This window comes from Echinops telfairi, unplaced genomic scaffold, assembly GCF_000313985.2.
Source record: "Echinops telfairi isolate 266 unplaced genomic scaffold, ASM31398v2 ScPeMD7_6;HRSCAF=24_1, whole genome shotgun sequence".
In the NCBI taxonomy this organism is placed as follows: domain Eukaryota; kingdom Metazoa; phylum Chordata; class Mammalia; order Afrosoricida; family Tenrecidae; genus Echinops; species Echinops telfairi.
The window spans coordinates 10,462,309-10,471,705 of NW_022103903.1; positions in this window are offsets into that span (position 1 = coordinate 10,462,309).

Here is a 9,397-nt window from a genome sequence, read left to right on the forward strand (position 1 = left end):
CCCAGTGCATGTACCCTGTTTCTGGTCCTGAGCTTAGGTTCGTATTCATCCTCCTGGAAGTCATCTGGATATGAGTGTTCTTCATAATGCCAGTTACGTGACCAGAGTTACATATTTCTTCTGGTCAGTCTTCTTGCCTAGATCCCAAAATATGTTCAATGAACTCTATTGCCACATAAAAACTTTAAAAATAATCCAACTTGTCCACTTACTTTTGGAACACCACCTAATATAGTGATCCTTAAACTTTGGTTGGGATGATAGGCGGTCTCTGAAATAACTCCTAGTGTTCATGCCCTTGTCTAATTCCTTCATATTGAGGGAGGGCTCAACTTACTGAGTTGCTTCTAATGAACAAAAATGGCAGAAGTTATAGGGTGGCTATGTGATAGGAAGCTAACTTGTTAAATGAGGTTTTAAAAATGTTGGTGGCCTCCATCTTATCCATATTTTCGCTCACACTCTTTTTTAGCTGATTCTCCTTGGGGGTCATCCAGTTCCTATATCATAAAGCAACTCTAGGGAAGGGCACACTTGGTGAAAGGTCTACAGACTATAATAAACAAGCTGTTGAATAAGGTAAGTCTTATGTGAGCATAGAAATCCCATTGAGCAATTCAGTGGTCAATGTTAACCTGCTCAATTTCTTATTTGATGGAAAGAGATTGCCAAAAGAACAAACCATCCTACAATTACAGTAATTTCTCACAGAAGAAGTTGCTAGAAAAAATAAGATGAAACTTATATGAGCATAAAAATCTGTTATGTGTATCTGCTGAGACCTCTTCTGGCTTGTTCTGCAGTACATACTGCCAACTTGCTGATTTCATACAGCGTTCCGTTGGTTAAGACCAAGGAACGGAGGATAAAAGCCTGAAACACTGTCTTTCTGAGGAGCGATTGAAGTTCATTTGGCACTCCTGTGTCTTGGAACAAGAGAACAATGTTAAAACCGTGACCACACAGAAAGGGTTGTAGAATAAAAATAAAGTATAGCATATTGGGAATTAGAATAATTGAGACACAACTTTACCAGAGTACGAAAAGAAGTTCCAACATTGTAATGATATTGCACAGAACCCAACTTGTGGTTATGTCTAAGAAAAGCACTCTAACCATTTTCATGTGTAACCCACTTTATAATCAGGTAATCTATAACCAGAACTTGGTACTTTTGAATGTATTCTAACTCATAGTGACCTTACAGGGCAGGATAGAACTGCTCCATATTGTCTCCAAGGCTGGAAATCCTTATGAAAAGAGACTGCCACATCTTTCTCCCAAGGAGTTCATTACCAGTTTGAGCCATTCACCTTTCATTTCATAGTCAAGCTCAAATTCTACTTTGCCAAGCATGAAGCCCTTCTTCAGGGCTGGGTTTCTGCTGATAACATGGCCAAACTACGTAAGATGAAGTCTTTCCAGCCTGCTTGTGAGGAACGTTCTGACTGCATTTCTTCCAAGACAAATTGATTTGTCCATCTGGCAGTCCACAGTACATTCAATAGTCTTTACCAATTTATGTTTATCTTATAGATAGCCCAGCTTTTGCATACATATTAATCAATTGAAAATATTACAGCTGGGGTTCAGAACACCTTAAACCTCAAAGTGACATCTTTATTATCCAACACTTTAAACAGGTCTTGTGTAACAGATGTGCACAATGCAATAAATCCTTTGATTTCTGCATAGCTGCTTTTATGAGTATCTTTGACAACATCAGTCTTGCTCTGTTTATTATGATATTTTCTACCTGTCCAGTTGCGAGAGTTGGGATTTCCTGTGCACAGAATTGCAAAATACATCCTGGAGGCTGAAGTTCCTGATTTTTTCAGAGGAAATACTTCAGGTCCTCCTCCCTTCAAAATACTGCAGACATCAGAATGGCTGAAGCCAATCATAAGTACCGAAGATCATCCAGCAATGGTCGACAAGGGAGCTGCCAGAAGTTCAGGCTGGATTCAGAAGACATGGAACAAAGGATACCGTTGCTGATGTCAGATGGATATTGGCTGAAAGTAGAAAATTACCAGAAAGAGGGTTACTTGAGTTTTGATAGATGGGCAAATAAATTCAACTCTGTGAACCACAACAAACTATGGATAACTTTGAGTAGAATCAGAATTCCGTAACACTTCATTGTGCTCATGCGGAAACTTCACAAGCATCAGGAACAATTGTATGAAGAGAAAGAATCATGGAATACTGCGTGGTTTAGAATCAGGACAGGTGTGTGTCGTGGCTGGATCCTGTCACCATATCTGGTCCATCAGTATGCTAAGAAAATCAGAGAATCTGGATTATAGTTGAAGAGTGCTGCATCAGTATTGGATGAAGGTTTATTAACAATATTGCAATATGCAAATGACACAACCTTGCTTGCTGAAAGTGAAGAGGACTCGAAGCACTCGCTGAGTAAGATCAAGGATTATAGCCTTCAATATGGATTGCAATTCAAGGTAAAGAGGACCAAAAGCTTCACCACTGGACAAATGGGTAACATCCTGATAAACAGAGAAAAGTTTTGACTTATCAAGGATTTCACCTTGCTTGGATTCACAATCAATGCTTATGGAAGCATCAGTCAAGTGATCAAAGGACGCATTACCTTAGGTGCATCTGCTGCACAAGAGTTCTTTCAAATGTTGGAAAGTGAGGATATTACTTTGAGGATTAAGGTGTTTTCTGACCTGACCCAAGCCATGGTATTTTCAATAGTTTCATTGTTGGACATTGTTTTAAAAAGACTGAAGAAGAATCTATCCATTTGAATTATGGTGCTGGCAAAGTATATTGAATGTACCATGGACTGCCAAGAGTATGAATATATGTGTTTTGGAAGAAGTATTGCCATGATGCTTCTTAGAGGAAAGGGTGGTGAGACTTCATCTCAAGGACTTGGGCCTGTTATCAGGAAATATTCATCATCGTGTTTGACAAAGTAGAAGGGCATCAAACAAGAGGAAGACCCTCAGCAAGAAGGCTTGACACAGTGGTTCCAACAGTGGGCTCAAACATAAGACCAATTGTGAAGATGGTGCAGGCCAGCCAGGGTTCTGTTCTGTTGTCCATAAGCTATGTGTCAGAATGTCTTGACAGCTCCTAACAACAATCATTCCTCTTCTATTAGGAGCACCTCTTGGTACACGTACAGATTCCGTATGAGCACAGTGAAGTCCTGGAATTCTCATTCTTCTCAATGCTATCCATAGTTTGTTACCCACATAGTTAAAATTCTTTGTGTACGCAATACAACACAAATAAACTTCTTTCTGGTAGTCTCTCCTTTGGGCCAAGATCCATGTGACATCAGCCATGACATCCTTCTGGCCATGTCTTCTTCTGAATCTGACTTAGATTTCTGGCAGTTTCTTGTCAATGTACCATTGCAACCATTGTGGACTTATCTACAAACTTATTTGCATATGGTATTAGTGTACAATTTGGTGCAGAGGGCTCTAACTTAGGGGATTGATCAATTTTACCCTTTTGTTAGATTTAAAAGTGATCAATCTCAGTAGCAGGAAGAGGAATCCGTTGACCAGTAGAAAAGAAAATCCACTAAGGAAGCACACAAGAGATCCCGGCCTGAAGTGGAGGAAGCAGTAAACCAGTGGTCCTCAACCTTCCTGATGCCGCGACCATTCTTACAGTTCCTCATGTGATGGTGATTCCCCCAACCATAAAATTATTTTCGTTGCTACTTCATAACTTTAATTTTGCTACTACTATGAATTGGACAACCCCTGTGAAAGGGTCGTTCGACCCCCAAAGGGGTCGCGACCCACAGGTTGAGGACTGTTACAATAGAGGCACCAAATGCCCCAGCATCCAGGCCTTAGGATAGCAGAGGAGCAGTGCTGAGACCATGAAACAGAATAGTGGGCTTCCCAGGCCACAGAATAAGTAAAGCTAAGTACATTTGGGCAGGACACTGACTTGCAAAGTGGTATGCCCTGTGGGTTTTCATCAATGCTAAATTATTTGTGTAACACTTGTCCAAACAGGGCAGAGGCCAAGGGACCAAGGGACTGAGAGGCCAAATACAATGTAGAGGCCAGAGCGAGACACATCTGCCAAAAGGATGCCGAAAGGAGGCACTGCGGGTGAATAGAACTGCATCCTTAACATTTTGTAACCTGTCAGCTTCCATAGTTCCCGTCATTGTGAAACTGTCTGTGAGTGCTGTGGGGTCATTGCCATGGATTATCAAAAGCAGCTGAGAAATGGAGTGTCAGGGAAGAGATGGTTGGTGTCAGCAGAGGGGAAAGAAGGAAGAAGGGTGGAGGGAGGTCTGACTTCCTCCCCAGAGGCGGACGTAGAGCTGAAAGAAGTCAGACACAGCCACTATACAATTGCCTCACCTCTGTTTTAACACTGAAGTAGTTTCTAATGTTTCCATAAGATACACAAACTCGAGTGAATATACTCATGATAAATATTTGTATGCATTCAGAAATAATTCTTGAAAATAAGCTTCTAGAAGCGGAGTTAGTCAACTAAAGGCAGCAATGTTTATAAGGCATTGATACATGTTATTAAATGACCTTAAACATACGTGTGAACAACTTACATGCCCATCAAAGGTGTACAGCCAAGCCTATTTCCACATATACTAGGTAATTCGTGCTAGGCTGTTGATTTGGCATGGCTTCTGTTTGCTTTAATCAAAGAGAACATAATGCTATCAGTTCATATTTCTTGAATTTTTAATAATGATGTGCCTTGAAGAATTATAAACATTTCAGTGACTCCAATAGTTCATCCAAGAAGAGTAATAGAATGTATGAAACCACTCCATCCCCCTCACTTCAGATTTCTTCTACTGAGTCCCTATGGGAATACTGCATCTTTAAATTCTGTTTATTCGCAAAGTGGATTTCCAGACGAGAAATTAGAAGATCAAATAAGTTGTTTTTCAAAAGCTTTATTAATTTGTCAATGTGGAGTACCCATTTTCAGAAATATCTGCTAGTTTAAAAGGCAAAATTTTTATTTAATTGTTTTGTTTTTTAATTGATTAATTTTTATGTACAGTGCTATACATTTATTTACTCTTCTGTGAAATCTTTCAAACTTACTATTCTTTATTCTGTATTGTAACCTTAATGTTTCTGAAAAAGTTAGTGTATTAAAAATGGCACTTATAGGTCACATTTATTACATATTTTCCACTAGATTTTAACTTTCTATAAATCACAAGTGAGTCACAATGAGTTGGAATTTACATAATGCAATGTATGGGTGGTGGGTAATAATTCACTGTCTAAAGATATATATTTTTTAAGAAGCAGGAATCATTCTATAATAGTTATAAAACACAACATTGTGAAATACAGATTATAAAATTAAAAACAAGCAAACACCCTTATTTATTTGTTTCTGTTATTTGATAATTCTAGCTTGACATTCCCTTGAAAAATTACACTTATATTACATCAAAAGACTAACAAAAGTGACAATTATTAGTGTTGAGAAAGAACTGTGAAGCACAGTATTTGGAGTTTTATTAGAGTGAAGGGCATGACAGAAATAGAGTATGTTTTCCATCATCATAGATTATCACATTTATAGGAAGAATATTTATTATTTTTAAGTAGGCAATGTGAATACAAGCTTCTATTAATCATAGCACAAGAAGTTGTATAATTTAAAAACAAAACAACAAAAGCTGTTAGCATTAAGTCTCATGAAGAGAGAGAAAGGCTATAGATACTTTGAAACACCAGAATTTTTTAGATAACTAAAGTATAATGTCTTGTGGAAAAGAGATGTAACTAAAGGTAAGACATGCAAGATGCAGAGGAGTTATGGTCTGTCAGAATTCCCTACCCATGATAAAAACAGGAGGCCACGATGATAGCCACTGTGAGAACCTCTGAGACAGGGATTTATCTTCAAGAATAGCAATAAAAAGCTGACAAGTACAATTTAATTATGATGAAGTAGGTCTTGAATGACTGTAAATCTATGGCTAGGGTCTGTATAAAAATTAAGATGCAGGAGTATATATTTTAATTTATAGGATTCTTCTTTGAACTGCTTATAAATCAAAAGAACAGCAAAATTTCAAGGACAAAACACATGTTCTAGTCAATTTCTAAGGCTTTGTTGAAGTGGATCTGATTTTTTCTTTGATTCCATAAAGTCAGCCAATCAGAAATTTAGGGTTTACCTAATTCAATGATTTGTTATGCCCATAGTCACTATTGAAGGACTATCCCAATGCAATGATGTGATGTGGATTCTTAAGACATTTAGTTGTAGTATCTGTGAACAGGGTCTTACAAACCGACTAAATAAATAGCTTCACCCCTATACCTGTAGTAATAATTCCATTTGCAAATAGGGATTTGTTTTTTATGTTAATGAGCTCATGTCAGTGTGAGGTCAGATCAGACACAGAAGAAAGCAAACACAAATAGAGAAAGATTCATGTCACATGGAACTCAACAAGGCACCAAGGGAAGAAGCTGAAAGAAACAAGGATCTCCCCACAGCCAAGCCAGAGAAACCTTTCCCTCGTGTCAGTGCTCTGAGTTATGGCTCTGACCTCCTAAACTGTTTCTTGAGTCTACCCACTTATAGTTTTTCTACTGTAAATGAATAAAGGACTAAGAGAGTCATGTAAAAACAAGTATGAGCTGATAGTTATACTACTGGAATGTCTACAGTACTGTTGAACACTACTACAATATTCTTCCTAAACCTTCCTAATTACAATACGTAGATCTTACTATGACCACTCCACCCTGTTTAAAATCAAGAGATTGGTTTTTCTTGGTGTAAAAAAGAATCATAATGAGTAATTTATTTTCCACCTTTTCAAAAGAAAACATTAATATTTAAGTCTAATGATAGTTAATAATTTTCCCAGGCTACATTTGAATTGATTACTTGAATATGCATATTTCCATGTTCATGGTTGGGCAAAAATTAATAAATGACAACCCAGTCCTAATTTTTATTTCTCCCTAATCAAATTTTTTAAGATATTTTCCCATGGAAATCTACACTTTAATGGTGGGTTTAAATGTATAACAGAAAGCCCACGTTGAGATGCCCAGTTCACAATAAATTGAGTCTTTGATCTTTCTTCCTGTCCATTTTGACCACAGTGATTGGTTTGTGGATGTTGTGGACTGAACTGAATTGTGTCCTCTCCAAATCTGTGTAGAAATCATAATATATATATATTATATTAATATAACATATTTATATATTTATATGTTTATATAAATTTATGTGTTATTTATATTTATATATATTCCTTTCTGGAAATAATACTTTATTTACATATGCTCCTATTCTAATTTCTGAGATTGAGGTTTTCTCTAAGTCGAATCAGTTCTGAGCAGCGTAGACAAAGGCAAGCACACACAACAGGGGGAGATGGATGATGCCATATGAAAAATACTAGGGGAACCAAGGAAAGCCAGGCTACAGAAGCTGAGCTAAGGTAGAGTCAGTGCTGTTCTAGGCTCCTGGACTATGAACAAGTGTCTGTTACTTAAAGTCACCACTTCTGATATAGCTGTTGTAGCAGCAGTAAGAAACGAAGGCATGGAGAGTGGTTCTTAATTGGGAGACAATTCTGTCTCCAGAGCACATTTGGCCATATTGGGAAACATATTTGGTTGTAACCCTGAGGTTAGAAGTGATACTGCTCTCATCTATTGGGCAGACGTCATAGACAGTGCTAACCACTGAAAAATACACAAGATGGCCACCCATAATGCACAATTACCTCTCTTGTCATGTCAATAGTGCCTCAGCAAGAAACTGAGGTATAGGAATAATCTAGGATGCTCCATTAAAATTCTTCAAAAAGATGTTTGTTTGTTTTCATTGATGTTAAAGGGAGAATAAAGCTCACTTGCCTTGCATGATGAAACTTGAAAAACGGTGTCTAAAAACTGTTTTATGGTAGTAATAGAGTGATCTCCTCACAAGACTTAAGCAGAACTGGAAGCAAAGCCTGATGGCGCTCATTCAATTTTCAGTTGAAATGTCTCCAGTTACCACCCAGCTCTTCCCAGGTAAGTTGCCCAAACGGAGAGATGTTGTCTAACTTAACATTTAACAGAATACTCTTACTTTTTTGGGAACAAGTAACCAATGTCCAGTGTAAAGACAAACTTCGGTCCCAAACCACTACCATTGAGGGTGAATGTTCATGCTCTCCGTGCTTCCTGGCAATGTGGAGAGCACCTACCTTGATTGTTGCAAAGATCTATCCCTTTTATTTGTCAGCCTAACCATAACCCAATGCCTATATAACCTGAGATTTGCAGATGAAGCAATCTTATGTGCTCAAGCCAAGAGGATTTGAAGCATTTGTTGATGAAGATCAAGGACTCAAGCCTTCAGTATGGAATACAGCTCAATGTGAAGAACAAAGAAATCCTCACCAGAGGCATCATGATAAATGTGGAATAGATTAAAGTTGACAAGGATGTTATGGTAGCAGCAGCCAAGAAATCAAATAATGTATTATATTGTCTTGTATTATATTGTGTAAATCTACTGCAAACAGCTACTTTGAGGTGTAAAAGAGTAGGTGTAAAAGAGTAAGGATGTCACTTTGAGACGTGAGGTGCCCCTGACCTTAACCATGATGTTTTCTATTGCCGATTAAGCATGTGAACATTGAAAAATGAGTTAGGAATACCAGAGAAGAATTTATACATTTGAATTAAGGTGCTGCCAAAAAATATTGAAAGTCCCATGAACTTTCAGAAGAACAAACAAATCTATACAGGAGGATGCACAATCCAAAAGCATTTTAGAAGTGAGGGTGGGGAAACTTCATCTCACGTACTTTGGTTATGTATGTGGTCAGGAGAAAGCCGTTCCTGAAAAAAAGACACCTTGCTTGGTAAAGAAAAGGATCAGTCCAAACAAACTGAGACCCTCCAACAGGTTGGAGGAGGCTGAAGACCCTCCTCCAGCCACAACGGGCTCACACAAAACCACAATTGTGGATATGGCACTGGAATCAAGCAGTGTTTCATTCTCTTGTGCATGGGACCATTCAGTCTTAACCAACTTGATGACATAACATCAATGAACATTTTGATGTGGCATGGGGCTGCCTAGACTAGTATGGATGGTGCCAGATAGGGGCAGTTGTTAAAGGACAAATGTAAATTCTCTTCATTGTTACACGTCACATTTGCATAACTACTAATTACAAACATTTTGACTGTAATCTGTGCCATTTCTGGATACAGGTACACTCTGGAAGAGTTAAGTCTGGACCCTAAATTGTCTATCATCCTTTCTCTTCTTCTGACCTGGTGCTAGAGCCAGACTACAGGTTCCTTCTACTTTAGCATTCCTAAAGGGTGTGTGTGTGTGTGTGTGTGTGTAGAGGAGGGTGGGCATAGGGAAG